This window comes from Rhinopithecus roxellana, chromosome 9 (genome assembly GCF_007565055.1).
Source record: "Rhinopithecus roxellana isolate Shanxi Qingling chromosome 9, ASM756505v1, whole genome shotgun sequence".
NCBI lineage: Eukaryota > Metazoa > Chordata > Mammalia > Primates > Cercopithecidae > Rhinopithecus > Rhinopithecus roxellana.
In genome coordinates, this window is record NC_044557.1 from 66094590 (window position 1) to 66122385 (window position 27796).

The window sequence follows — 27796 nt, forward strand, 5'->3', positions numbered from 1 at the left end:
CCATCCTCCTCTCACAATTAACACTCCACCCAACAACACAGCTTACATTTCAAATAGGGCAACAAGGAAAGCAAACGTAAAGCAATCAGCGCACAGACGAAGGCAGAAACTACCCTGTAGCTCCCCTTGAGTTCCACGGGGAGGAAACATTTTGTGCCCCAATACCCCTAACTCTTGCTGGGGGTACCCTTGTTAGGGCACATGTGTCAGAGCTGGCAGGGACACCAGAGGACATAGAGCAGTCTTCCACCTTCAGATGTGATATTGATTGCATAGATGAGGTATCTGAGGCTCAGTTAAGGGATTTTTCCAAAGGCACCTAGCAAGTGGAAAAAGGGTCCAGAACCCGGAGCCCAGCTTCCGAGGTGTGGCCCCCCCAGCCCCACTCCACTGCCCATTGCCTCAGCAGCAGCGAGTACTCTTCCTCCACTGCAGAAGCACTTCCTGAGCTCCTCCTTCTGCACACCAGGCTCTGCCCAATCCCACCGGATGTCTGGGGTGCAGTTCGTCGCATTTATGAAAGTTTAATGGCAAGATCAAGGGAGAGGAGAAAGAGAGAGGTGGGTGAGCTCTCAGTTTCCAGCTGGGCCTCACAATTCTTGTGCCTCTCAGGGGTCACTATAGGTCCAAGGCCTGGTCCTCAGCTCTGCACACACAGGAATTTGATTTTATCAGTTCACTCGGGGGTGATGAGACCCTAGGGGACCAACCCACACCAACTAAATGCTCAAGGCACTGATTGATAAACCAGAAGGCCACTTTAGTATCCTGGGAAACATATTGTCAGGTAGATCCGGATATGCTTCTCTTGGGCTTTGAAGTCCTTTTGGGGAAACCAGATGAGTAAGGGGAGACTCTGGAAAATACAGACTCAGAGGAAAGGAACTTTGGTGGACTCAGCTCCACACCAACCTCCCAGCTGTCCCTGTGCCTTCCCTCCCCTCTACTGTCCTTGCCAACGATTGCCACGTCTCTTCTCCCTAAACACACTCTACCCCATTCTCTACCTGTTCAAATCATATTAATAGTTAACACCTATTGAGCGATTGAGTGCTTGCTTACTATGGGATGGGCACAGTTCTAATAGTTTTATGTAATTTCCCTAACACCCAATTCTCTCTTAAACAAGAGAATAATGACAGTCCATACCACACAGTGTTAGGGAAATTATATAAAACTATTAGAAAGAAAGGCTCAGAAGGGTAAGTAACTTGCCCATAGTAAAGCAGCTAGCAAGACACCACCAGGATTCAAACCCAGGCAGTCAGACCCTAGAGCCCATGTTGCATGTTGGTTGTTTTTCTTTTCTTTTTTTTTTTTTTTTTTTTTTGAGACAGGGTCTCACTATGTCACTCAGCCTGGAGGGCAGTGGTGCAATCACAGCTCACTGCAGCCTTGACCTCCTGGGCTCAAGCAATCCTCCCACCTCAGCCTCTAGAGTAGCTGGGAGGCACTCTGGCCCCCTCGATGCCTATCTCACTGTTGTTTGCAATTGAAAAACCTCAAAACAGCATATAAAGAAATAACAACTATTAAATATGAAAGTCAACATTACATGAAAATCAACCGAAGAGAAACATTTTGGCATATGAGGGGACTTTTTTAATCCCTTAAATACAAATTTTTAAATAAGTGAAAAGGCAACTGCCTGAAAATTTTGATAGGCAAAATAAGCTGATAATTTGTTCCAATGGACATCTGGGATCATTGTAGCAGGTGGAGTAAGCAAAGAGATATGGCAGTTCTGTTAGTACAAAATTATATTTACAAACACACACATGCATACGCATACAAACACATACACACAAACTGCTACTGAACATCTGAGGTCACGTAGACTCAAACCATACCTGCAAGTGTGAAGACTTACTGGTTTAACCTCCACACGACTTCAAGTACCTGATTATATACTTAGTTCCTGATTATATAGTTAAAAACCAAGCAATTATTTCCCAGTGAGTATTAAGATCATTGATATATAAACTGGGCATTTTAATCATTAGCTAAACAAACTGAGTTTTAAATCCTAGGCACTGTGAAGGTTTACACAAAGCCTGTATGTAATTTACCAAAGTCATTTTAATGCCAGAACAGCTTAGATTTCAAATAGGGGGCACCTAGCAAGAACCCTTCAAGTGTTATCCTTCTACTTGATCAAAAAGTAAAGACAAAACCATCCTGTGATTGGCTTTCTCAAAAAGTTGCAAATCTTAATAACAATTTTCTTTGACTAAATATCATCATCTTTCAGAATTATAACCTAAAAAACCACAGAGGATGTAGGCCTACCCCTGCACTTTGGATTTCCTAGGTCTTTAAATTTGTCACATAAGAATCAGCCTGTGGTCCAGTCTGCTTTTCCTGGGCCCCAAAACCTTTATTACAGCTGTCCAGTTATTTGTAATAGACCTGAAAATGTTCAATAGTGATGTGGGTTGTTTTAGCATGGACAGTATCCCTTCCCATTTCTTGTGGTACTAACATGTCCATTGTCATGGGAGACCACACTCCCCCATTCCCAGTCCATGTGCTTTAATGCATGTGTGGGGAGTGGAAGGAGACTTAACCCCTTTCCATGGATGGACAATGACCCAGGCCTGACCAATTAGCTTGGCTGCCATGTTTGGTTGAGCGATAGGCATGAAACCAATTCAGGGCAATGAGAATCAAACCTGGGAAGTTTGCTGTAACTATGGGGAAAGAGAAGCTTTCTGCTGGGATTGTTCAGCGAACAGATAAGCCCGGAGCTTCTGATGGTATCTCGAGATCATGTAGAGAGGACGTGCCTGAGGATAAAATCAATCCAGAGGAACACAGAGCCAAGAGATAGATTTCTGATAATATTGCTTGAGACCTTGATCCAGGCAAATCTTTGCCTTTATAATTACATGAACCAATTAATTTGATTTTTTTTGTAAGCCCCTTTGAATCAGGTTTCTAACATTTGTAACCTAAGGAGATGTAGACTATATAGATAGAGATATATATAGATTCTTTTAAGTAGAAACTTTGTAAAGATAACAAAAAATGTTTATCAAAGTATAAAATGAGTTTGTACCAGAGATGTTAACTTCTTGCTATGAACTACTTCCCATTCCAGTGTGCACTGCCTTTCCAATAATCCCCTGCTCAGGGAAATGGCCACTAATGAAACTAAGATAAACAGCAACACGAAGGCAGGTAACTATTTTGCTGCCTGGGCTCCAACAGCTTGTGTTGCCTGACTCAGTGAGCTGGACCAATAGGAATCTCTTGCTTATAAATTTATGCCAGGAGATGCTGAGGGAAATTGAAGTCTCATGGTACAGCCTTTTGGGTTTGGTTGACCTTCAGGCGCCATGTGTAAGATAAAGAAACAAGATAGGAGAGAAGAGGAGGGGCTAGTTGAGCAGAGACCACATGACCTCTGAGAAAGAAAATGGCTCCATTCCTGATTTTCCAGTCCCTTGTTTTGAATGCCATGAGGCCCAGCTATACTTTGATTCACTGTCATGGAATCTTTTCCAGGAACAGATCTAGAATAGTGGTTAGAAATCATGGCTCCAGAGTGACCTTCTGCGTGCGACTCACTTCTCCCACTTCCCACACAGCTGCCTTAGAGAACATCCTCTATGCCTGCTCCTCCATAGTAAAACGGGAATAATAACACACTACCTCCCAGGATGGGTGAGAAGATTCCATGAGATAATATACTCAGAACAGTGTCTGGCACATAGTGAGGTCTGAATCAATGAGAGTAGCAGTCATTGCTACAAGAACCCCTGTTACTCAAATTAGTTTGAGTGACATCCTAGTCCTTTACCACCACAATGGCCCTTCTAGAACAACATTTTTTTTTTTGAGACAGAGTCTCACTCGAGTGCAGTGGCGTGATCTCGGCTTACTGCAACTTCTGCCTCCCAGGTTCAAGCAATTCTCCTGCCTCAGCCTCCCAAGTAGCTGGAATTACAGGTGTGCACTGCCATGCCCGGCTAATTTTTTTCGTATTTTTAGTAGAGATGGGGTTTCACCATGTTGGCCAGGCTGGTCTCAAACTCCTGACCTCATGTGATCCTCCAGCCTCAGCCTCCCAAAGTGCTGGGATTACAGGCGTGAGCCACCACACCCAGCAGAACAACAATTTTCTAAATGGTTACGTATAAATATATTTTTACACAATACATACAAAACTATTATCATATATTTATATACCTACGGCTATGGGTAGCACAGGAAAGTGTCTCGGATGTGTGGACACATCCCTGTTCTCATCCTTATCCTGCACTGTGCCCTGATCCTCTAGGGTCCTGCACTGAACCTTCAGGGCTGGTTAATTTCATACACCAGGGCTGACATGCCAGCCTCTAAGACTTCTCTCTTTGTCTGCAACTGCTAGAAGCTTAGCCTCCTCTTCCATTGCAGTCTATAGCTCTAGCTATTTCTGCAGCTCCTTGTTCTTGTAGGGGAAGTGTCCTGTGTGTAATACATGCACTCTGCAAAAAAATGCAGAGGCCATGGAATTAGGAGAGTTTCTATAGACCATTCTGTCTTTCGGTATGTAGACAACAGCTGAGTCCAACCCACAAGCCTTCTCTCATTACTCAAACCACTGTCCTATGACGCTTCCTGTGTCAAGTAGGCCCACCCCTTCTGAGGTTGGAAAGAAAATTCACCTGAGGCTGGAGCGTTTTGATTTTTCTACTGCTTTGTCCCCGTCTGTGAAAACCACACAAGTTCAGTTCACAGACTTTGTCCCTTTCCAAGTAAGTACTATTTAATCATTCTGAACTGCTGATGTATGCTTTCCAGCCCTTTAAAAAAAAAACTGATTTTACTAAAGAACGATGATATAAATCAACTTTCAAAGAAACTTTTTATTTTAGAAAATTATTTATCCACAGCCTAAATATATGTGTGTATATATTATACATATATATGTGTATACACACATACACACACACACAGAAATATTCTTCAAATCTGTTCCACAAAATGCATTATGAATAAGAGGCACACAAGAGTCCTAAAAAGGAACAAAAGTTGGAATTCTTAAGGAAAAAAGTAAGAATCTTTAACAATGGCCCTGGTACATTTTGTTTTGCATTCTTTTCTAAAAGGCAATAATCAAGGAATTAAATCTATACTCCCCAAGGCCTTTCTCCCACCCTTCTGGTAAAATCAAGGTATGAACTTTTTAGGACAATTGCTACTCTGAAAATCAGAGAACCAAAGTATTCTTACAGCTACAGAAGAGGGCTAAGGAAAGAAGGGCTGAGCTCATTCAGCACACTCCAAAGTCCTAAGCAAAAGGACATTCTCATGTGGGAATAAGCCACTTTTTGACTTTAGAGACGGTCCCTTGAGTTACAAGCTGATTTTGTCCTAAGTTTCTTTCTAACCTGAAATGTTTAGAATTTAGAATGTATCCTCCTCTAACAGCAACATTGTAAGTACTGATTTATGTCACCCTAAAGAAAGCATTCCTGAGAAGTCACATAGTTTTGTCTTGAGGGCCCAGCCACAACTGGTGTCCTTTTTTTATGGAAATGCATTTAGAGTTCCAAATAAGACATAGCGTCTCAGTGCCTCTGACCCTACAGGACTGTCACCAATGCCAAGACACCAGTGGTGGCCAAGGCCTGCGTCCTTCCCCTCACCCCACCCACGCTGACCTGCAGAGGGAAATCTCAACAGGCAAGAGTAGGGGCAGGAGAGGCTTTTCCTGCCCCTGCTCCTGGTCCCCACTTGGCCGCCAGCAGAGAAGGCAAAAAGCAGGAACTAGAGGCCAGCAAGGTACAGGATGGGGGAGGGAAAGAGACTTGGCTGAGACTTGGGCAGGCGAGCTCCCCCGCCTCAGCTGGGGACTGCCTGTGCTCTTAGCTTTCATTTCCACTGTGGGTTGCTAAGTGCTATACATAATGCAAAAGTAAATAGTTACACAGCGCAGTTTGGCATACACAAAAACACACATCAATCAACCAATGGGGGAAAAATACTCTCAAAGTTTCTAGGTTTATTTTTAGATCCTGGTTGACCAATCGAGTAACCTAAATGCCCAAAGGAAGAGAAGTTGGAGCCGAAAAGTGTAGTTATTTAGAGACAGAGGACACTGACACCGAAGATCTCTAAGACCATCTGAGCTTATAAAATATGCATCAGTCAAGTCCTTGGGTGTTTTAAATGCCTCATAGTAGTTCTCTGAATAGGAAACAGCCTGCAATGCACTTGTGAGACTTGCTGGACAGAAAACATCCTCCGTCATTGCAATCAAGGCAGCAGAGTAGATGCAACACAAAATATTGATATCCTTTTGTAAAGGTCTAAGGACAACAGCAGGAGCTACAACAATACTAAAGTAGTAAATTCTTCAAGGAGAGGAAAAGTGTTTTTTTCACCTTGTATTTCCCACATCTGGCATAGTGCCGTGGGCAGAGCAGGTTCCCAATAAATGTTTGTTCAATAGGAATAATAATAATAATGCTCCTGGAAGAGCCGTCAGTTCTAGGCAGCCTTTTTGAGATTCTCCTCATAGTGGTCAAATAGCCAACTAAGATTAAAGTTTCAAACACAAATGTATCACTAAGAAAGGGAACCAGAAGGACAACCACAAAAACAGACAGAAGTATATAAAATAATGAACTATTGGATCGGAAAGCAGGAACAACCGTGCGTGAATCATGGAGATTGGCTCAGCCCCATCCCCTGTAAAATGAGATCGTATTTGTGGCCCTCCTACATCACAGCAATGCAGGAGCAATGAATGTGAAATCGTTAGCAGAAGCACTCTGAGCTCAGACCTCACACTCCCATGGCATCCCGATATTCAAGTTCAAGGCAAAGATGTGGGGCCTGAGAAATCAGGTTATTCTCAGTGTAACCACCTAATTCCAGGTAAATGCAAATTCTTCCCTGCCTTAGAAAGATACTCTCCTGATTATGGTACCACTAGTTTAGAGCTGAAAAAAAAAATGGACACATAAAAGGGATAACTTACCTTATGGAAATGGAAGGATTTTTTTTCTAAGCCTCATTCTATAAAGGGTGATGGGACAATTCATCAGCAAGTTAAAGGAGAAAAGCAATCGGTTTGGCCCCTTATTTCCTCCTCATCCTACACAAAATAAATTATAGTTGCATTAAATCATGATTTTTTTGAAGGTTAAGAATGTTTTAAAACCAGCAGACAGCAGAGTAGCAAACCCCGTAAAAGCGCAGAGCAGGCTGTCCTGTCAGTGGAAGAAATCGCAGGGAAACATTTGCCCACTCGCCAATGTCAAACTATGTCAAATGGGCAAGTGATATACTAATATTTGGGGAAATATTTGTACCAAATGTGCCAAAGATATTTTATTACGATAAAGATCTTATGTCCACAATATATATTTTAAGCAAAAAATAAAGCAAGTTACAGAATAATATGTATACTATGACTGAGAATATCAAGCCCCCTTTGTATCTTTAAAATGAAGTGTATTTGTGTGCACGCACAAGGAGAAAGGTAGAGAAACACCCAGGCCTTTAGCACTGGCTCCCTGGGAGAAGAAATGAGCCATCAGAGCTTTTACTTTGGGGATCTTTGTCCTGAATTGTTTCTCTTGTTATCGCAACCATATATTACTTTTAAAATTTGAAGGAAATTTTTTTTTATTTTAACTGATATGAAAAACATTGAAGGGTAAAGAACATGTAACTGAAAATTAGGAAGAGAAGAAATGCAACTAGTACATAATAATATAAAAAAGAAATGTTCAGCCTCACTAGTCGTCAAAGCAATGCAAATTAAAAGAAAGTATTTTGGATTGCCTAGGACAGTCCCTATTTCTGCCTGTCATTTTGCTGTAATTATTAGAAAGCACCCCACTTTCACTCTCACAACTGTCCTGATGTGAACAATAAATTATACGGTCATCCTAGATGTAGCCACAAAATATTTCTTGGCCAGTTATGATGTGCTGCCTACTAGGTTGGGCACTTAGATTAGTTAGTGAAAGTATTCTGAAGTGATAAAGGTCAAGGCATGGTAAAGGAAGATGAAATCGACACAGTCACACAACATGAATTGCTCTAACCCATTTGGAAAAGTAACTTGGCTTTTGCTAAAAATGTGTTAAGAGTTTTTAAATGTTCAAACCTTCAATCTATTAAATTCACTAAAACTATATCCTAAGATATAATGTTAAATGGAGAAAAATGTTATTGTACAAAAATAATAATAGCAAAAAATGTATATAAAATGTTGACCAAATGTACAAAAATTGCATGACTAAGTAAACTGAGGTATAATCCATTCAATGAAATATTATATATACAATAAAGCATTGTCTACAAAGATTGCAGAATAAAACATAAAATGTTTGGGACATATGGTTAAATGAAAAAAATAATTTTAAAAAATAGATAAATATAAATATGACCCTGTAACTAAAAAAAAATCTCTATATTAAGTAATGATAATAAATACTCCAGGATGCCTTTGAATATTTGGAATAAGAGTGATTCTTTCTTCTTTCTAATTTTCTATATTGTGCATATTTTATTTTATTTTATAATGCCTTACTTTTATAATTGTGGGGGCAATGATACAGAGGGAACAACATCAAAGGTCCGGGGAACATATACTTTAAATGTCTTCCTGTTGCTTTCCCAAGAAACTTCAGACGCTAGAATGGACTTCTGGTTCTCATTGCCTGTCCTTTGGCCTGGCATGGAAATGGTCATCATGTCTTCCAAAGGGTGAGGTGGTAGGAACTCAACGTCACTGACTTCCCACATCCCCAGCCTCCACTTACAACAACTGAGAAAATTTAGATTATATGTCTAAAGAGACGTGTGTGTGTGTGTGTGTGTGTATGCACATGTGTGTCTGAGTGTTGCTTCCTCTCTCCTTCCCCTATCCTCAAGGGCAGCAAGACAAACTCCAGACCAATGGTGCAGCAATCCGCCTTTAAAAATACAATAACAACGCAAAAGAGTGAGAGCCAAAGGAACCCCAGCCAGAGCAACACCCCAATATTAAACAGTTTTAAATAACACATTAAAGTCCATCTCTTCTCTCAGACTTGCCATATAATCCAAATTACTCATCTCCGATCTCTAACTGCAGTAATCAAGGCCCTATCTCAAATATTAGAATTAGGCTAAATATCTCCCCTTCAAGCACATGCAACAGTCAAATAAATGTTCAAAATCTCTTACAGAACACTACAGTTACATACCACACATAAATGATACATACATCTTCACAAAATCGTTACATAAAAATAGGGGAAGAAAAGACCCCAAATATTAACTCTGGCTGCTTTTGAACATTTGAATTATGGTTGATAACACAACAGTTATGTTCCTAAAACTGCTGGGGTAAATTAGAAACTTTTAATTTCAATATTACTATAAATACACCCAAGGATGTTCACCACTGAAAGAAATTCTCTGAAATGTTTATAAAAACAAAAACATTTTAGTAAAGAAAATAATGATCTCCCTAATTTATCTCTTTAGGAAATTCAAATATTTGTGATATCTTGCATGAGATTATTTTCTGAAAGGCAGGTGCACCTGTACCTTTGATATTAAGAACAGCAGCATCAGCACTTCTATCCGTGAGATGCTGCATCTTCTCCTTGCATGTGTTATTCTACTTAACCCTCTCAACCTTCACAACAACCCCATAAGGCAGGCACTATTATTGCTTCCATTGTCACCTGAAGATTCAAGCTCCAGGGGCCTCACAGCTAATAAGTGGCAATACTAAGACCAAAACCAGATTAATCTAGCTCCAGAACGGATGTACTTTTTCCACCAGAGAACTACAGATTGCCTCCACATTATTTTTTTACAACAAAAATATCCCTTGCCTAAGCTTGTTTTAGACAAACTGTGATAAAAACAACTGTTATCAACTAACCAAACAAATTGGCTATCAATACACATTTAGCTATTGTAAATGAAGAAGATACTGAGTGACTACATCAGGTTTCAAAAAAGTTATCCAGTCCCCAAATTAGAGCTTCAGGAAGGAAGCTGCTATAGTTTAAACATGGTTGTTTGTCTCCACCAAATCTGATGTTGAAACGGGATCCCCATTGTTGGAGGTGGTACCTAATGGAATGTGCTTGGGTTGTAGGGGTGGGTATGTCACGAATAGATTAATGCCCTCCCTGGGTGGAGGAGGGAGGGAAGTGAGTTCTCACTCTATGAGTTAGTGGAGAGCTGATTAAGAGCCTGACACCTCCCCCTCCCCTTCCTTCCTTTCTGGCCATGTGATCTCTGCACCTGCCAGCTCCTCTTCACTTTCCATCATGAATGGAAGCAGCCTGAGGCTCTCACCAGATGCCCAATCTTGAATTTTTACAGACATCAGAATTATGAGCCAAATAAACCTTTTTTCTTTATAAATTCCCCAGTCTCGCTTATTCCATTATAGCAATGCAAAATGGACTAAGACAGAAGCTATGCATGCCCTTCAGACAATGGAAACAGAAAAAAATAAACCAATTAAGTGGTCTAGGGGAGGAAAAGAAAGGTATAGACAGGCCTAAAAATAGTTTCCACCTTATCTCTGTTTCAATAATAGCAGATTAGCACATATTCTCTTGGAAATGTCACCCAGGCAACCAGAAATACAAAGACAAAGATGTTCCAAAAAACACATGTATGTAAATCTATTTTTGCCATTTTTGAGCATAAATGATCACTATTGCAAGAAAGACAATAATTAGGGGATTATCTGTTTTAAAAGTAGACACAGAAGAAAGTTTACCCTCGTGTAAAGTAGGGTAACAAAGTATAAAGGTAGGTCTCTATCTGGTAAGAGGCCTTGACCCATTGCCTCAAATTCAGGCCAACAATCTATTAGGAATATTAAACATATTTTTCCCTATGTTTTTCAAATCTCATGTTTTTATCTCATAAACCAAAGGCAGACGAATACAAAATACGGTAGGCTGGCAAATTTTAAAAACGTATTTTGAAAACTGCTTAAAAATAACTGCTTTAAAAACCACTTAAGGCCGGGCGCGGTGGCTCAAGGCTGTAATCCCAGCACTTTGGGAGGCCGAGATGGGCGGATCACGAGGTCAGAAGATCGAGACCATCCTGGCTAACACCGTGAAACCCCGTCTCTACTAAAAAATACAAAAAACTAGCCGGGCGAGGTGGCGGGCGCCTGTAGTCCCAGCTACTCGGGAGGCTGAGGCAGGAGAATGGCGCAAACCCGGGAGGCGGAGCTTGCAGTGAGCTGAGATCTGGCCACTGCACTCCAGTCCGGGCGATAGAGCGAGACTCCGTCTCAAAAAAAAAAAAAAAAAAAAAAAAAACAACACTTAAGTAGAGTAACTGTGTTTCTTTACCTGGATTGTCTAGGACAGTCCCCATTTGTGCCTGCTGTTTTGCTGTAATTACTCGAAAGCCCTCCCCTTTCGCTCTCAAAAATGTCCCGATGTGAACAATAAATTATGTAGTCGTCTTATATTTAGCCAAAAAATATTTCTTGGCCAGTTATGATGTGCTACCTACTGGGTTGGGCACTTAGATTTGTTTTTTAAAAGGTATATAAGACAATAACAATTTCAGAACAATCTAATTGAAAAGATAGAAATAACACCCGAACAACCGTGAATCAATGAAAACTTGATAATCATTGGTGTAGTCTAGGCCGTCAGTGCCTGAGTTCAGATCTGAGAAAAGTAGCGAGTGTATTCCCTAGAGGGGGTCACTCCATGGAACTAAAGCTAAAAGCAACGATGCTTCTTGAGCACTTCCTGTGTGCCCAGCACTATGACAAGCACGATGCCGGTGTGATCTCGCTTCATGCTCGAAACAGCCCTGTAAGTGAAGGGCTGTCATTCGCTCATCTTATGGATGAGATGACTTCCCCAAAGTCAGGCCAGAGAATTCAAATGTCTAGCTCTCAAGCATATGTTCCCCACCACTGTAGATGTGGATGTGCTGCCTTCTGATCGCCCGTCTCTACCAGGAGCCAGCCCGGCAGAGTCACCTGTTATCACAGCCATCAGCTTCTCTCTTTCCACCCTGCAGCAGAGTAAGGTGTGGCCAAACTCTGGCCAAGGGTTACCAAATCAGGTAAAGCCCAACCAGAAAACTAAAGAGGCTGCTCTTGAATCCTACAGAGGAGTCCTACTGAAGAGGCTATTGAGAAGAAAGTCACACAGGGGTTCAGGAAAGCAATGAAGGGTAATGCCGGACTCTAAGGCTAGTAATAGCAGGAAGCCATGACCACCCTAGACCTGAAGGCATAAGGGGAGGAAGTGGCTGAAGGAACCTAAAGAGGGTGGTGATATGGAGAGGACAGCTGACAGGCGCTGTGGTCTTTAGCACACACACACCAAGCTGCAGGTTGCTACCCAGTGGAGGGATAGGTGAATAAATACCCTACCTCACTCTCCTCCCATCCTCCCATCTCCTGCTGATATCTGGCCAAATTATACCAGAAGTCAGAAGACAAGATGGCCATTGACACCAGTGGTAAAAATCTCCTCTTGGGGCACAGAGCCAGGTAGAGAAGGGAGCCAGGGACATGGAAGGACCAACAGGAGATAGCCAGGCTGCTTACTGCCCTTGCCCTACAGAAGAGCTGTGCACCAACCAAGGCAGAGGAAACTGGCTTGGTCACTCTTTGGGAATTAAGGTGCCAGGTAGGCAAAAGGATACCATCCTCAGCATATATATAAAGCCAGGGCCAGTTTCATGGGCATGTGACCTGTGCCATCACACAGGCCCCATGCTCAGCAGGGCCCCACGCTGCCATTAATCCTCCACTAGCACTATCTTGAAATTCTTAATTTTTTTAAACAAAGTTCCCACATTTTGATTTTGCTCTGAGCCCCACAAACTGTGTAGCTGGTCCCCTGCAGGGCAAACCTTTTCTTCAGGTAGGGAGACTAAATTCTGTAAGTATCACAGTATTCCGATACACTGTTCAAAACAAAAGGATCCAAAGTTAATATTAACCAGAGTAACAATGATACAGTAGGTTAGGTAACATGAAGGGGCATTTTTACCTTTTTTTCTTTCCTTCCTCTCTTTTGAAGTCAAACTGTAAAGCAGCTGAGAAACCAAAATTAGCTGCCCCCTAGAGAGAAACAGACCTTAATTTCAACTGCCTCTCCATAGCACAGACTGAATGGATTTTGGCTCTTCCCCAGTTAATGCGATCAATGCAGACAATAAAACAGAATAATTGATGCCCTGGAGAGGACTTTTCTGATACACCTCATTTGATGGGCTACAGTCACCGAATTCTCCAGGCCATTGCCAAAGCTACTCTTTACCTTGCCTTATGTGCCTGATGTACACAGGCCCTACTTTGGGGCTCACTGTTGAAAATACATAAGTAAAAGACCCACCGATGGGCCAATGGCATTCACAAACAATATTTGTAGTGGATGCTTCCTGAAGCATGGGCTTAGAAATGAGTCTCTACTGCTTCTGCTTCCCTTTCCTGAAAGGCTCCAGCATCCTTAGCCTTCCTCTGAGGAATTATATTTCTGAAAGAATCTGGGAAAGCCCCAGGTGAGAAACCCGAACAGGACCAGTGGCAGCTCTTTTTCCCATTCATTTCCTTCAATGCCATCCAGCAAAACGAAGCCCAGAAACCGTTTAGCTGAGACAGGGATCAAACTGACTTTTGACAGCCTCTTTCACTCACTCCTTTATTTCAGAAGTAAAGGATGGTAGATTTTAAGTGTTTGTTTATTTTGTTGTTTAAAGTTAGAATAAAATTTCAAATGATCAAATCAAAAGTATTTAGAAAACCTCTACTGTGTCTAGGAATCTAGAATCCAGGCAGTAAATCAAAGCTAGGGGCACCGTCATAGAGTCAGAGAATCAATAGTTGCTCTGTATACTAACTACTGAGTTCTGTCATGGGGTGAATGGTGGCAACCCCCAAAAAGAGGTATGTCCAAGTGTCCAAGACTTTTTTTTATTTTTGTGGGGTGTTGTTGTTGTTTTGAGATAAGGTCTCGCTCTGTCACGCAGGCTGGAGTGCAGTGGTGTCAGCATGGCTCCCTGCTGCCTCCACCTCCTGGGCCCAAGAGATTCTCCTACCTCAGCCTCCTGAGTAGCTGGAACCACAGGTACATGCCAAGAGACCTAATTTTTTTTTTTCTTTTTCTTTTTTTTTTTGTAGAGATGGGGTCTCACCTTACTGGCCAGGCTGGTCTCAAATTTCTGGACTCAAGCAATCCTCCTGCCTCAGCCTCCCACAGTGCTGGGATTACAGACATGAGCCACCAGGCCTGGCCATAACCAAGCTTTAACCCCTGGAACCAGTGAATACAACCTTATTTGAAAAAAGGGTCTTTGCAGATGTAATAAAGGATCTTGAAATAAAATCATTCTGGATCACACAGGTGGGTTCTAAATCCAGTGACAAATGTCTTTATAAAAGATGCACAGAGGAGAGACACACAGAGAAGAGCAGGAAGCAATGTGACATGGAGCACAGCTCAAGTGATGCAACCTCATGCCCAAGAATGCTGCAGCTACCAGAAGCTAAAAGAGGCAAAGGATGAAGCCTCCCCTAGAACCCCTGGAGGAAGCATGGCATCTTGGCCTCAGACTTCTAGCCTCCAGAGCTGTGAGAGAATAAATATCTGTTGCCACCATTTTGTGGTCATTTGTTTCAGGGGCCACAGGAAACAAATATAAGTTCACAGCCCCATCTCTCACCTATGGCCTCAGCTTCACAATCTCCAGCCAGGGACTATATGAAGCCTTCCAAAGGAGCCCATTCTGTGTTCACGGTGGGCCTAGTTCCGGCCCCAGATGAGTCTAATCCCTTTCCCTCAGTGCAGTGCTTTCATGTATGTGAAGAAAAGAATATAAAAGTCCCACAGAGCGATTCCAGGCCAGAGAGTCCCAGCTACTGTCCTCAGCATCTGCCAGCTCATGAGAAATCCCCTTAACTTGTACCTGTCAGGGCAGCACAGAGGGAATAAGCCTCTCCCTTCTTTGAATAGTATTCTCTTATTGTAGCCCAAGGTCTCACTAATGTTTAAACAGCCAGGTGACACTGTCAACTCTGTTGGCACTTTCAACTCAAAAAACAAAAAAAAAACAAAAAAAACCCACAACTTGCATCTTTTTCATGTGTAGCAAATGTGATTCAAGGACAGATTGTCACTCCCATAAAGTATATGGAAAATATTCTTTTTATCTAAATATAATAAATCAAGTATGAAATATGCCTGTTAAGTACATTATTTTTGTAAAAAGTGGGGGATCTGAGCAGGTACCTGCACCACCTATTGACAGCCAAGCCAAGCTTGTACACATCAGATTATTTCCAGAGTCAAAACACACAGGTTGGGGAAAACGTACCTTCCAGATCCAGCTGCATATACAGAAGAAATGTGCTGATTTCTGATTATTTATCAGTCTTCAGATTTCAGGTCCATAAACCTGCACTAGCTCCCAATGTTGGTAAATCACTCAACCTCTCAATGCCTCGGTTCAGTTACCTGTAAATTGGGGATAACTAGAACACTATTTTGTGTTGGCTGCTATGGACTACAAGATAGTCCCATAACAACAGGCCTTCTTGAGGTCTGGCTCTGGCTACTTTGGCCAACTGGGTGGCACCGGCACCAGATCAGAGAATGGAAGAGAGTGGTTAGGGTCTTATTCACCCAGATGCCTCCCCACCAGGCCATGATGGGCAGTAGTCATATTCCTCAATGCGTGAAAGCTTCCATGCATTGCTGGCCACTTCTGGTGGGTTCCCTGATCTTACCCACACCTTTGTAAATAGTCCCTTCATTAACTTTCCTCAGTTACTCCCTTTTGAGCAGTTCATCTGCCCCCTTAAGGGATGTTGGAGGAGGAATCTTTCATAGGATTTATCAGAATTAATCAATACTTGAATCACCTTTAGGCATTTGCTATCATGAGTGCTATTATTAGCAACAGTAGTCTACTTCTCTGAGGAATCCTGGGCCATGAGATCTCTCAATGCTGTATTTATGTTTCCTCCCCAAGTTCAAAACCATTTACTAGAGATAGACATAATATTTTCAGTGGTACAGATGTGGGGAAAACTATTATGTTCTCTCATCTAAATAATTAAAGTAACTTCTCTTCTCCCCACCCCCTCCCTCTCTAATGTCCAAACCTTCTGATCATGCCATTATCACAGGCAACACATATCCAATGGTTCCCCTAGAATGAAGTTTAAACTCTACCACTATTTCTCACAATTCTATTCCAACCTACCTTCAAGAATGTGTTCAACATTTCACACCTACTAGTATGGCTATTATATTAAAAGAAAACACAGAAAATAACAAGTGTTGATGGAATCCTTGTGCGTTGCTTGTGGGTATGTTAAATGGTACCACCATGGAAAACAACGGATGTTCCTCCAAAACTTAAACACAGAATTGCCATGTAACTCAGCAATTCCATTTCTGGGCATATACCCAGAAGAACTGAAAACAGGGAATTGAACATATCACTGTACACCCATATTCACAGCAGTGTTTTCATAATAGCCAAAAGATGGAAGCAACCCAAATGTCCATCAACAGATACATGGATAAACAAAGTGTGGTACATATGTACAATGGAACATTATTCACCCTGAAAAGGAAAGCAATTCTGCCCATCTTACAACTTGGATGACCTCTGGTGACATTATGATAAGTGAAGTAGGCCAGTCACAAAAAAGACAAATACCATTTATATGAAGTACCTAGAGTAGTCAATTCATAGAGACAGAAAGTAGAATAGTGGTTGCCAGAGGTTGAAAGGTAGGAGGAAATAGGAAGTTAGTACTTAATGGAAACAGACTTTCAGCTGGACAGGATGAGGAAGTTCTGGAGATGGATGGTAATGATGGTTGTACAATAATGTGAATGTACTTAACGCCACTGAACTGTACACTTAAGAATGGTTAAAATAGTAAATTTTATGTTGTGTATATTTAACCACAGTTTTTTAAAAGGTTGTATTCAAGAAATATTCATTGCTTGCCTACGGCACAAAGCACTGTACTAGGGCTGCCTCAGGAAACAAAAATGCAAGACCACCATCCCAAGGAAGGGAAATCACCTCCTGCACATTCCCCCACCTGCTCCAGATTCTAGTCAATCCCTTCCCTAATTATGTCTTGCACTTTCACGTTAGAATATAAATTCCTAAAGACAGGGGACTAGATCTTATTCAGCCTATATCTCTACAACCTAACAGAATGCTGAGCATGTAGAAACTGCTCAAGAATATTAATCAAATAGTTGAGTAAAAATCCAGGCAGAGATGCCATGTCATTTTTCTCATGTATTCTAGCCAGTCAGAACTTAAAATTTCTTGAAGTTGGCCGGGCGCGGTGGCTCAAGCCTGTAATCCCAGCACTTTGGGAGGCCGAGACGGGCGGATCACGAGGTCAGGAGATCGAGACCATCCTGGCTAACACGGTGAAACCCCGTCTCTACTAAAAAAAAAAATATAAAAACTAGCCGGGCGAGGTGGCGGGCGCCTGTAGTCCCAGCTACTCGGGAGGCTGAGGCAGGAGAATGGCGTAAACCCGGGAGGCGGAGCATGCAGTGAGCTGAGATCTGGCCACTGCACTCCAGACCGGGCGACAGAGCGAGACTCCGCCTCAAAAAAAAAAAAAAAAAAAATTTCTTGAAGTTATATAGCTATATTTGCAGGAATAGAGAGGTTAGAGCTTCACATAAGCTCACTAAACTCACTTTAAATATTCTGCTCACAAGTAATTCTACTAAGTGCATAAACTGTGGATATCAGATGAGAACTCCAGTACTTACTGACCATGTGACCTTGAGCAAATTATTGCGTGCTGCTAAGGCTGTTTCTCTTATCTACGAAGAGGGAATGCTAACAGTCCTATAGAGAACATCTGCTGCTTTGCAATCCAAAATCCAGGGACTCATCTCTTGGTGAGAGTATAACAATCTTCTGCTGGAGAAACACCCCTGCTCCCATTTCTCTGCCTATCTCTATGGATGAAACGTGTGACATGTAACCAAGCCCAAGCCTAGTAACATGTGGCACCCTGGTCACAGGAAGAGACACAGGACCCAATCAGTGCTGACAAGCCAAAGTAAGTCATTGTGAGCAATGCTGAGATGAAGACTTCCACTTTCTGGCTGGATTTAAAGCCCAGACTATGTAAGGTCTGGAGCTCTTCCAGCCATCCTACAATGAGATGGGGCTTCAGTGAGATGGTACTAAAAATGGTGCCAACTCCATGAAAGCGAACTGAGAAAAATAGAGAAATGAGGTCCTGCTAACAATGTTTGAGGCCTGAATCAGGCCGTACTTGAAAAGTCTTCCCCTGGACTGAGGAGTTATCAGAGCCAAAATAACATTCCTTTTTTGCTAAAACAGTTTGAATGTTGGGGTTCCTGACACAACAGAATTGAGTCCTAAGTAAAATATCTTCTGAAAAATTATCATAAAGATTAAATGAGGTATCCCATGTAAACCAGGGCCACATAGTACACACTCAATAAATGGCAATATTAATGTTAAGTGCAGTGATTATTCATTGTTGTGGTAGAAAGCTCCTGCCTTCTAAGGACTTTTAACTCATGTGCTCTATCCCTGATTTCTGTCTTCATTATCCACAAATGATATTATCTAGGCTAGGAATGGTGAAGACTATTTCCTAATCCCATTCCCTAGCAGACAGACATCACTAGCTGACCACAGCACCCTTTCTTGCTGAGCCCGGACCCAGCCTTGGATTCTTATTGGACCCAGCTTTCCAGGCAGCCACTACCAACCAGATGACATGCAAAATGAAACCAATGTGTCTCAGTTTCACTGCAATAGTTGGCAAAGTGTTTCTATGAAGAACTAAGTAGTAAGTATTTTAGACATGGTCTCTATCACATGTTCTTCTCTGTGTTTTGTTGTATTTTGTTTTCGTTTACAACCCTTTAAAAATATAAAGCTCATTCTTCGCTCTCTTGCTTGTACAAAAATCCCGGCTCTAGAGCTTTAAAACCAGACTCTGGGGCTGCCTCAGGGAAGCAGCAGCTCTTACCTTCCTGTGCAACTTCCTGGGACCCCAGGAGTTGGAGAGCTTAGAGTGGGTGCCTGAGTCAGAAAAGCACCCTCTGAACATACTGCATAGTCCGAAAAGTAACAGAATAGCTTTGATGACTGGAGGTTTCCTGTTATCATACCAACACCAGGTGATCTGAAATTCACACTGGGAGGGACGCTGTAATTCAAGGAAAAGCTGTAAAACCCATGTGTGTTATGAAGTTCACCTCTGCCTCCAGAACCAATTCACCGCACAACCCTTTAAAAAAAATTAGACCTCCATCCCCTACAGCCACGTCTGAGATGCTTGACCTTTTTATGAAGGAAGCAAGGAAAGAGAAGGGTTCAGATCATTATGTTTCTTCATTGTTAGTCTGCCCCTCACCATTAAAAGGACACACCTCGAGGGCAAGGATCAGATCAGTTTCAAGACACTATGCCACATTTCTTTTGACCAACTCTTGATTCCTTAGTATTTCCCAAGGTTTTTTGTTGTAGAGTGTTAGATATAAAGCTTGGTTTGGTCCTCCTCTCTCTTATTCTCTGTGCTTGATTCTGGCTTTAGTGAAAAGGACTGGATTGTGTTTGACTGGTGTTTGTTTATTCATTCAACAAACATGTACTACAATCAGAATCCATCTCTTAAGGCACTTGCAGGTAGGAAGACAGATACATAGATAATGGTGCAGAATGATGCAAGGGCTATATCCAGGGTAGCATGGCAGCATGAAGCAGAGGCACCTCTGGGAGAGGGAGTGCCATGCAGCCTGCTGGAAGGCAGTGTGGCAGCAGCTGAGCTGCAAAGAATGCATGGGAGTTGACCAGACAAGGAAGGTTGGGGAGATGATAGATGCTGAGACTCAGTGGCATGGGCAGAGGCCACATGGGGTAGGGGGGAGGCTTGGGAGATGAAGTTAATGAGGAAAGAAGGGTGGGACCGGGAAAGTGCCTGGAGTCTGAATTCTATCCTGAAAACCACAGAAAACCTCTAAAGGAAATGAAGCAGAATGACTGGCTTAGATTTTTGTTTTCAAAATGAGTGTCCACAGTTTGGAGAATGGACTGGAGTAAGATGGTCCTGATTGGGAGCAACAAGCTCAAAAGCAATTGGAACAATTCAAGCAAGAAGTGCTGAGAATATGAACTAAGTCAGTGATAGCAGGAACTGAGAGAAGAGGGCATATAGCAACAACAACAAAAATAATAAGAGCTCACATTTATGCAGCACTTACAATAAGGCATGATCCTTAGTGTTTTCTGGGTATTAACTCATTTTATCTTCACAGTAACCCTGAGATAGTTTTGTTATCTATTATCAACCTCATGCCTCAGATCAGAAAACTCAGTAGAGGTTAAGTAAGGACCCCAAGATCCAGGAGCTATTGATGAATGAGCCACAGCTTAAATCCGGCTGTCTGGCTGCAGAGCCCACACTCCTAATGTCCATATTGGCAACTCTCCTAGTACAGTTACAGACAGAGGGTCTTAAGGACTGGACACTGAATGGTTGAGACAGGGGAGACTTCAGGACAATTTCCAGACATCTGACTTGGGTAGGTAACCATGTGAATTTCAGTTTTTCCAGCCTCCTCCCCTGAAGCTCCTCCCCAGATCTGTCCTTGCCCCGCTAGGGCAAATACCCATACTCCCACCATCACACCACACCCCCTCTCCTTTGCAGTCTTTGCATCACGGCCTTTGGCCATAAAACACAGGGATCTCCCAATTGGAGTGAAAAACTTCACAGGCATTTCCAATCAGGTCTGAGAAACCCCTGACAGCAAACTCCGCTCTTGGTAATACAGTGGCTTAGGTTTATTATTTTCAAATCAGCCAGAACTGGGAAAACTTTGAGCGAGCTTGTGTGGTTTCCTTCTGAGAGAGTGAGACCTTGGCAGCCTACTTCTGTGTTTCACGGTAGCTGCCCTACGGAACAGAACATAGACCTTCTTGCGAGGCTAGCGTGTAAGCACAGAAGCACACACAGCCGCCTCGCCTGCAGCCTCCGACAGACCGGCAGGAAGAAACTAACCCTGGCAGGAGCTCTGCAGAGAGCCAAATGGCATTCTTTCTCCATGCACAAAAGTTAAAGCAAGCATCTGCAGCATTAGAAAAAAAAAAAAAAAACTTGTGTATTTCCTGCGGACAGGGAGACCTCCTGCCCCTCCCAGGCTGATACAACCCACTTTGCACATCCTGCTTCTCTGGGAGCTAAAAATAAATCGGTATGCACTGAAAAACACTCAAACACATCTCCCCAGCACACCCTTCCCGAGTCCTCGAGGGCAAGGGACACGAATCTTTCAGGTCTTGAGTCCGAAACGCAGACTGTTTCCTCGTCCAGGTTCAACCAGCGCCTTTCGGCCTCTCCCTCGACCCCCTCCCCAGACGCCCACGCCCCGCACCCGCCTCCTGCGGCCTTTCCCGGCAGACTCCGCAGGCCCGGGATCCAGCGGATGTCCCGGACCCCCGCCCCGGACTCCGGGGCGGGATGCTCCAGATGTCCCCGGGCCGCCAGGCTCACCAACGCCCCCTTCCGCCCAGCGCGCCCCTTCCCGCCCCATCCCGCCGGCCCCACGCGTCTCTGCGCGGCCCTCTGCAAAGTTGCTCTCTCCTTTTCCGCCGCCCACCCTCGGGGTCTGTGATTTTGTTTTGTTTTCCCTCAGAGGCACTGGGGGAATGACAGAGGAATTGACAGGGTGAACTGCACCCAGGAGGGAGCTGCTGGAACCAGGTTCCCAGGACCGAGCGCTCCTCGAACCCACCCCTGCGCCCGCGGCGCCCGGAACGCATGGGTCCCCACAGCAGCCGCTCCCGGGGCCGCCGCCCCCGGCACACCCGCCCCGGCTGCAACTCTGACTCCGCTCTGGCTCCCGAGAAGCGGAGGGAAGGCGCTGCGACTCACCGCCTCGGCCGCTCCCGGCGTCTGTGTCGCTTCGAGCGAGGCGGCGGCAGCAGCGGCAGCGCCTTCCCTCAGCCCGCCTCCCCCTGGACAGCACCGTCGCCAGCCGCGCCCCCCTCCCCAGCCTGGCTCGCCGCCTCCCTCCTCTTGGCCGCAGACCCCCTCTCCACTGCAGCCCTGCAGGCAGCCTCTGCGGGGTGGGCTTGACCGCGGGGATGCAAGGGGGCCAAGATGAGGCGCGGGATTTGCAGGTGCAGTGGACGCCCCCGCCTTGCCCTGGTACAGCCACCAGGCGTGTCCCCACTGTGCCCCATAGTCCTAGCTCACCGCCCAGGCCTCTAGCCAGCCTGCACTGCTACTTTCCGAAGGGTGCCATCTGTTTGCCTCCTTGGGTCACCGGAGGTCAGATTCAGCCTAGAGCACCTCCTTCGAAACTTCTATTTGAGTGGGGGTCTGGGGTCCCTACTGTTCCTCAGTGAAGTTCAAGGGAGCCTTGGAAGGCAGTTGAAAAGCTTCTCAGGTGGTCTCCTCTGTACTCTTCATGCCCACAAGGTGGGAGGGGGCTGCTTTTTTCTAAGCAGTGCTTTCTCTACCCGAAACCTTCTGTAAATTGTCTAGGAAAGGCTTAACAAAAAATCCGGAGGAAGACATCTAAGGGGCCCCTCTCCTGCCCTTCCTTCTTCCCCTCAAATTTTTCATCTCGTGTGGAGATAATGAGAAGCGAAATGTCTTGTCCATTCATTCACCCAATATTTATCGAGTGCCTGCTGGCTGCCAGCACCTGTTTCCTGCCTTGCTGTGTCGTCCACTCATGGCCTCTCAAAAAGTCACAGTAACTAACTCCTTGTGCTGTCAACCCCGGTGACATTTCCAGAACCCGCAGAATGTCTCAAGAGCAACTCAACTGCATCAATTTAAAAAGTTGGTGGTTACAAATAACAAGGCTGCAAAGGCACCGTGACCTGGCCTTCCTTGTTATAATGTTTGCAAAATCTTTTAACATGACTGGTTATAGAAAGGACAGTTCCATTGAGGTCCAGACAGCTGCCAACTCTGATTTAAACATCAAGTAAAAGGTTGATCTAATCAAAAGCACCCTTTCCTAGCTCTACTGGTTGCTTTCAATTGAAAGACAAAAATTATCTGAGAGGCCGTTAAACCATTATCAAATACTAAAACCTTTGCTTGCGTTGGAAAGTTGGATTTTTTGGTTTTTTGTTTTTTTCTTTTTTCTTAATACTAGGCCCCACCCCAAGAGAGTCTAATCTAATTGTTAAAAAAAATTTGGGGTTCAGGAATGTCCAGCTTTGTATGGGTATTTTTTTCACATGGGCCCCAGGAGACTCTGATGTGCAGCCAGGGTTGGAAACCACCATGGGATTAGCCAATCATCAAGCAAGGCCTCAGGCAACAGGACCCAAAACCAGGCAGATTTGATGCAGTGAAAGGTCTGCACAGGTGTTGCAAACTCAAATGTCCCTAAGGGATAAAAGCAGGTGACAAAGAAGTAACTTAGATGGTTATACAGAGACAAACTGAGAATGGCACAATGGCCCTGAAAAAAGCGGCCTCATTTTTCTACATGGGAAAAGAAGGTCCGGTGTGGCCATCAAGTCGGGGTATTTTCTTTTACTTTGGTTTGGTTCCCCCTATCCCCAAGAGAAGCCAGAAGTTCACATTTAATGCGAACTCTTCTAATTTTAAAATATTAGTAACTTATTTTTTAAATATTTTATGTGCTCTATAAGCCAAGGCAAAAAGAATCTGTAGGCCACAAGTGGTCCCCTGGTCATCAGTTCATCACCTGCAGTCTGGACAGACTCTGTGCGTAGGCAGCAGTTACGAAGGTGCTTGGGGTGGTATACCTGAGAGAGAGGTGATTTTAAAGTCCACTTTATCTACTTTTCTTTATTGATGTGACTTTTCTTTAATGATCTGTACTATTAAAAAAAAAAAAGAAAGAAACAGTTTTGCTGAGGTATAATTCACACATCATACTATTCACTCAAATTATGCAATTTAATGTTTTTTGCGTATGCACAGTTAGTTGTACAAACTATTACCATAACCAATTTGAGAACTGATTTTCATCACCCCATAAAGAAATCCCATACCTGTTAGCACTCACTCCCTTCTTTCCTCAACTTCCAGTGACCACTTACCTATCTTCTCTATATATAGATTTGCCAATTCTGGACATTTTATATAAATGGAATAATACAATATGAGGACTTTGTGACTGGCTTCTTTCACTCAGCTTAATGTTATCAAGGCTCTCTCATGTCGTAGCATGCATCAGTACTTTGTTCCTCTTCATGAACAAATAAGAGGTCATTGTATAGCTCCATCATACTTTGATTATCCATTTATCAGTTGACAGACATTTAGGTTCACTTTTTTACGATTATGGATAATGCTACTGTGAACATTTGTGTTCAAGTTTTTCTGTGGATGTACATTTTCATTTTTCTTGGGTATATATATATATATATATATATATATATATATATACCTAGCAGTAAAATTGCCAGATCTCATGGTAACTCCACATTGAAAATTTTGAGAAATTGCCATACCTTTTCCCATACCAGCTGCACCATTCTACATTCCCACCAGCACTATATGAAAATTCCAGATTTCTTCCATATCCTCACCAACACCTGTTATTTGCTGCTGAAAAAAAATTATACCATCCTAGTAGAGGTCCAATGGTATCTTTTTTTTTTTTATTTTACTTTAAGTTCTGGGATGCATGTGCAGAATGTGCAGGTTTGCTACATAGGTATACATGTGCCATGGTGGTTTGCTGCACCTGTCAACCCGTCATCTAGGTTTTAAGCCCCACATGCATTAAATATTTGTCCTAATGCTCTCCCTCCCCTTGCCCCTCACCCCTCAACAGGCCCTGGTGTGTGTTGTTCCCTCCCTGTGCCCATATGTTCCATGTGTTGTCATACAATGGTATCTTATAACATTTGATTTCCATTTTCCTAATGGCTCATGGTGTGGATCATCTTTTCATGTTGGCCATTTATATAGCTTCTTCACAGAAATGTCTACTCAGATCCTTTGCCCATTTTAAATTTGGTTATTTATCATTTTATTATCCAGGTGTGAGTTTTTTTATGTATTCTGGATGTAAGTACCTTATCAGATCTATGATTTGTCAGTATTTCCTCCATATCTGTGGGTCGTGTTTTTATTTTCTTGGTGGTGTTCTTTGAAGCATAAAAGTTTTCCATTTTGATGAAACACAAATTATCTATCTTTTCTTTTGAGGCTTGTACTTTTAGTGTTGTATCTAAAAGCCTTTGCCTAATTCAAGGACATAAAGATTTATGCCTGAATGCTGGGCCCTCCTTTTTTTTTTTTTTTTTAAAGACAGAGTTTCACTCTTGTTGCCCAGGCTGGAGTTCAATGGCGTGATCTTGGCTCGGCCCACTGCAACCTCTGCCTCCCAGGTTCAAGTAATTCTCCTGCCTCAGCTTCCTGAGTAGCTGGGATTACAAGCACCTGCCACCACGCCCAGGTAATTTTGTATTTTTAGTAGAGATGCGGTTTCACCATGTTGTCCAGGCTGGTCTTACATTCCTGACCCCAGGTGATCCACCCGCCTTGACCTCCCAAAGTACTGGGATTCCAGGTGTGACCCACCACTCCTGGCTGGGCCCTGCTTTTTTAAGCGCTCTTTCAACAGTGTGGTATTGGAAACTGGGAACACTGAGACAACTGGCAGTAAGTCTACGGTCAGAGCCTCCCACCTCAAGAGATCTCATTTGCTGGGACAGTTCTCTCACCACCTCATTTGGTCAACTTTGGGCACTGAATGGCAAGTTTGTGTCAAGCAAGCAACTGAATGTATAGATTTTAGACTAGCCAGTCCAACAATGGCAAGTATTCATTCTAAGGGCCTCCTATGTGCTTAGAGCTGCTCTAGGCTCTCAGGATATAGCACTAAACAAGACAGGTTCATGCTCTTGTGGGGCTTATAGTTTAATGAGAGAAAAATAAATAGAGCACATAAGACACATATTAGATGAGTGCATATGTCAATATTCACATAGAATGATTGACAGAACAGCTGAGGAAGGAGCCAGGCAGAGGAAACATAGTGCAAAGTCTCTTATTTGAGGGTAGGTTGGGGGAAATACACAGCTTATTCTGGAATCAAGGAAATCAGATGTGGCTAGAGCTTGGTGGGGGCGCCTTTGGCTGAACTCCCCAGCAAGTAGAGCCTGAGCAAAAGGTTAGGCATGAACAGTACATAAGGAAGTGAAACCACAGGGGCGTAGGACTGAGAGGAAAGAGAAGTGAGTCAGGAGAAGAGGGAGAGCAACCACAAGGAAGTGCATTCTGTAGCTGGGCATTGCCACTTGAGTCTGCGGGAGCACCATGGGTTGGTCAGGAGGCAGTGTGGGGGCATTGCTGAGAGTTTAGGAGGGATCCGAGAGAGGTACTGATCTATGGTCTTCAGAGAAGCAATGTAATGCTTCTGAAGCTCCAAACATCTGTCGGTAGTGAAGGAAGGCTACTGGTGTGGTTGGAAGAGAGAAAACTTACTGGCAGGCTCCCTTCTCCCATTAGTCAACTTAGTCTCCCATTAGTTAACTTAGCCCTCCTAGGTTGCCTGTGAGTGGCCACAAAGTAGCTGCCTGGACAACATCAGGGAAGTCCCAAGGTGGAAGGCAAGGCATATGACAGGAGGTGAGGCACTGCTGGGCTGGCTGTACGTGACAGCACCCTGAGGGACTGGGAGCAGCAGCCACAGTGAGCACCTCAATCCAAAGTAGTAGCAGAAGTAGTAGCAACCTGGCCTCCTGAACGCAGTGACAGTACAGACCACTGCTAGGTTCGCTCTAGCAAACTGGTGCATTATCATCAATCTTACAGGATGCATAAAATGAGTTTAATACAGTGGACAAAAGGGAGAGTAAAAAACAAGGTCACAGAGTGTCAGGGCCAGACCATAGACCGTTTTGCAACTCGGGATCAAGAACATAAAATTTATTCTCAGTTGGAATTTATTCTAAGAACCATGCAAAGTCATTAAGGGCTCTTTTGAAATTTATTTTTTTAATTGACAAACAATAAAATTCACTTTCTTAATAAACAGTTCTGCGGGTTTTAATAGATGCACAGTTGAATAGTCATCACTTCTATCCGAATTCAGAGCACTGTCACCCCTCCAATAATGTTACTGCCCATTGTAGTGAAGCCTTTGCCCTAAACCTAGCCCCTGGCAATCACTGATGTGTTCTTTGCCTCTGTGGCTCTTTCTTTTCAAGAACGTCAGATCAATGAATCATATAGTATGTAGCCTTTCAAGTCTGACTTCACTTAGCATAAAGCATGTGTTATTCATTTGTGTTGTTAAGTACATCAATGATTTATTTTTATGGTATGAATGTACCATAGGTTATTATTCATTCACCAGTTGAAGGAAAGTTAGATTATTTCCAGTATGGGGCAATTATTAATAAAGCTACTAAAATAGTTGCCTACAGTTTTTTGTGTGAATAGAAGTTAGTATTACATTTGGTCAAATACATAGGACTGGCATTGCTAGATCCCATGGTAAGTGTATAACTATGATATATATAGCTAAACTATGTATATCAAAAAGACAGAAAATAACAGATGCTGACAAGGATGGGGAGAAAAGGGGAATGCTAATACACTGCAGGTAGATATATACATTAGTACAACCACTATGGAAAACTGTATGGAGGTTCCTCAAGAAACAAAAAATAGAACTACCATATGATCCAGCTGCTGGGTATATATCCAAAAAAAAAAAGAAAATCAGCATATCAAAGAGATACTTACACTTCTATATTTACTGCAACACCATTCACAATAGCGAAGGTATGGAATCGACCCAAG

General features: G+C 43.2%; 1 protein-coding gene across 1 annotated transcript in view; it reads right to left on the bottom strand.

Moving 5' to 3' along the window:
• Window positions 1-22014, bottom strand: part of NCALD (neurocalcin delta) — a 478271-nt gene extending 456257 nt beyond the window's left edge. The window contains exon 1 of the mRNA XM_030937324.1: window positions 21917-22014. The gene's annotated coding sequence lies outside the window, so the exon portion shown is untranslated. The remainder of the gene's footprint in view (window positions 1-21916) is intronic.
• Window positions 22015-27796: the final 5782 nt, after the last annotated feature.